General features: G+C 33.1%; 1 long non-coding RNA gene across 1 annotated transcript; it reads left to right on the forward strand.

Moving 5' to 3' along the window:
• Positions 1-665: 665 nt before the first annotated feature.
• LOC120281005 lies at positions 666-3,494 on the forward strand. Its single transcript, XR_005542474.1, has 3 exons — positions 666-733; positions 839-872; positions 3,055-3,494. It is a non-coding gene; the product is annotated as an uncharacterized LOC120281005 (long non-coding RNA).
• The last annotated feature ends 349 nt before the right edge of the window (positions 3,495-3,843 follow it).

The following is a 3,843-nucleotide window of genomic DNA, read 5'->3' on the forward strand; positions in this document are numbered from 1 at the left end:
CAAGCATAAGCACCGATCAAATAGTGAAGTGTGCTCAAAAGCAGGGTATCGATTTACAGGGAAAAATACAGAATACTAGTACTAATTGTAAATCTAAAAATTAGCCTACCAAAAGTTGTGATTTATGAATGTGAATAAAAGAACAAAAACAAAAATCAAGAATATGAAAATAGAATCATTTGAATAAGTAAGGGGAAATGGGCTTCTCGGGTATATAACCCTTCTAGGGTTTTATAAGTTCAGGACAAAGGTAGTTAGTTAGCAATTATAAAGGTAAATAGTAACTAATCCAGCATAGTGCTAATACAGACACCTCAAGATTACATTACACTGTATGAAATCTCAATGTGAATTAACAAGAATTCAATAAGTATACAACCCTTCTTGCAAAGCGATTGTCCCTAATCTTATACAAAATAGAAATGTAATTTCTCTTAAAATCTATTCCTTATGATTGCAAAGAGCATAAAATTACTTACTTCTTCACTCGGGAGGATTGTGGGAGGAGAATTCTCTACTCCAAAGTATTATAACCTCGTTTTCTAAAATTGCTATTATAGCATTTTCAGCATAATATTGTAGATTTTATTAGGCTATGTAGCAATTAAAACTGTAGTAACCCAAGATTTTCATTAAAAGCTTTATCCCTTTTCTCCTCCAATGCTATCTTCCTTCAATGGCCTACAAACCTTAGCCCCCTCTTCGTTCATCTTCTTCCCCTTGATGGTTATAAGTAAGTAATATTGTGTTTTATTTAAATTTCTAATTTTTTTCTTGATCTTAACCCTAGGGAAGTTAGAATCCTTCATCTCCTTGTTTTCTCTCTTATTTTCATTAGGTCTATAAAAGTAAGGAGGAGGAGGAGATTTCGGGTGAGTGGGCTAAACGAACCTTTATAGAACTCCTTTTAACTCTTGTATGATGTATTGGTTTGGTTTGGTGTTGATTTGGCATGATGTTGTTAGAACCTTGGTCTTATTTTGTTGATGTATCATACTATGTTTAATTGGGAGATCTCCATGAATTTATTTAATGATTTTATTTAATATTCAAGGTTTTGCTTATATATTTTGGCTCCTTATTATTCTATTTGCCAAGATTCATTATGTGTTGCTTAGTAAACTCCATACTTGATGTTAATTTGGTTTATGACAATTGAAGGCCTTTGAGAGTTAGATTCATTGTGCTTTATGTAAGAGAATTAATTGGATCTCATGTATTAGATAGGGTGATTGGTCCATTTCGGGATGAATAAAAATGTTTGAAGAATGGTGTATGTAAATGGGTTAAATTTATGTATTATGCTAGAAGTAATCTGTAGAGATTTGGTTGATGCATGCAATGTATTTGATAAAATGCTCTTGAGTATTTAATGTAAACAACGACCAAAGGATTGTGAGAGATGATAAAAAAAAATGATGTTAATGAAGTGGAGATGTGTTTAGAAGAATTAGGATGGATGTGAATGCAAAGTGTTGTTATTGGGTGTTTGAGTTTGGGCACCTTGTATATGTTGACAAACTTGGAATGTATGGGAGTTGTTTGAAATTGTGTTCATTGGAGAGAGTTTTGGAAGGAAAATACATGGATATATTTGTGATTTTGTGAATGAGCTAATAAGAGTAGAAGAAGGAAATGTGTGTGCTAGCATTGGGAAAGTATGTTTTAAGAGTAAATTGTTGAGTTATTAAGAGATATAGATGCAAAAGAGTTCATGGCTAAATTTAGTAGAATGAGTTAAGTTGGTTAAGTTATAAGTATTGAAATAAACTAAAGATGTTGGGGTATATTTCTCTATGGATTCAATAATCTTAAAGGGGTTTTATAGGATTTTGTGCACATGATTGGGTTACATACTCCATGGAAGGTTTTGAGGTCACTTAGAGATGCATATGGTGAAATATATCGGGGATCAATCGAGGTGTATGCGGGCACTTAGAAGTTTCCTAGAGGTAAATGTGGGCACTATGCAGTCACATGGACTTGACTGAAAGCTATGTGGGCAACCATGCAGGCCCCATGAAATGCAACATGATACTGTAGCGTTGACTCAATTTCTTCAATTCTGGTTTTGTTATATGAATCTATGGATTTAAACCTAGGGAAAGTTAAATTATGGATTATTATGAGGCGATGGATTATTCATACTTGAAGATGAATTTACTTCAGTGTCGAGAAGTTTGTTTAATTATTGTTAAAGTAAACCAAAATATCTTGGTGAAAGAAGACTTGTAGTGAATTTATATGGACAGTTACAAATGATTGTACTTATGAGGGATCTTGGGGTTAGTTGAGTTTTAATGTGCATTCAAGATTATCTTGACATAATGGATTTGGACATATAATAGTGATGGACTAGCTTGTTGGAATTAGTAGAAGTAGAAGATGGGAACAAAGGTTTATAAGAATAGTTAAATTGAAGCTTGCCCATGTCTCTATGGTTATAATCTTTTCAAGTATGGGAGATGATAGGGTTACCATATTATTTTGAGTAAGAAGTCTTTGAATGACTGAATGACCCTTAAAGAGAGACAACATAATTAGGTAATGATATTTAAATCCTAACTTGTGAATTTGTGTTTATTATGATTGGATTTTGATAGAAGGGCTTTGATGTTTTAGTTTGAGTAGACTTATATATATTGTTATGGAAGGGTGAATCTACTAACATTGGTCATTTTGTTTTGTATAATGTGCTTATTTTGTTTGTATAAACTATTCAGACATCACTTTGCTGATTTCTATATAAAATGATTCATGGAATGTTTTATTCTATTTAAGCCTTTGGACTACTATTCATGGCTTATATATGAGTTTGATGGTTTTATGCTATAAAGGTCTTTCAAAGTATTGAACTATTTGGTTTGATTCAAGTATTGGCCTGAGAGCTTTATTAAGATTGTTGAAAGAATTATATGCATGTCCTTGGACATATTTGAGATTGTAAAAGTATTTATTGAAATGAATAAGTATACTCCTCGTACTATGAAATGTCATTGATATTTTGATTATATATTATCTTGGTGAATGCGGGCTATGACCCGACCACTGCAGTGGTGGTCTCCACCTTCCGACCTATAAAGAGACGATGTGGATAACCCGTTGATTGTTCCCCTTCAGAAGGTGTGTATAGAGCCTAAGAGAGTAGTGGGAGGTTCCACACTAAACACTGAGACATCATGGGCACCACATAGGGATCTCAGAGGCTAACGCCAAGGAGGGCAACTATTTTGTTACACTAAAGACAAAACAACTTTGGCGGTTCCTAACTTAGTCTTTGCCACGGCTAAGTTTGGGGATAATTTTGTTGGCTAGCCCAAAGGTTAAATTTTCTACACATGCCTTGAACTTTATTTGCTATATATGTATATAGTTTTAGAGCTTTATATTTCTTACCGTGAATTCATGTTATGTTTCATTTTGAGATTGTATCAACTAGTTTATATTTGAGCTATGGTTCGCATGACGATATTGAAAAATGTTGCAAAGTGTGTTTACAAAGTTTTGTATTGGGAACTTATGTGTATATTCGTATATGTATGATGTTTCATGCCTTGCCTTTATCTACTGTGTTTCATACTTGAATATTGTGGTTTATACTGACATTTTGGAAAGGTATAAATAACACTCTTTTGTATTTGAAAATATTTATGGGCTTTCCACTTGTTTTTACCCCATTCACTGAGTAACTGAGTTGCTCATCCTCTATTCTTTTATCTTTCCAGGTACTGGATTCTAGTGTTGTTGTGTGTAAGACTAGTGATGTTTTTCAAGTTTTAGGATGGATCCACTAGGGTTGTCGTTTTATTGTATTTTTTCCTAAAAAGCATATATTCTTTTGTA

The sequence above is a fragment of the Dioscorea cayenensis genome, chromosome 17 (genome assembly GCF_009730915.1).
Source record: "Dioscorea cayenensis subsp. rotundata cultivar TDr96_F1 chromosome 17, TDr96_F1_v2_PseudoChromosome.rev07_lg8_w22 25.fasta, whole genome shotgun sequence".
Taxonomy (NCBI): Eukaryota; Viridiplantae; Streptophyta; class Magnoliopsida; order Dioscoreales; family Dioscoreaceae; genus Dioscorea; species Dioscorea cayenensis.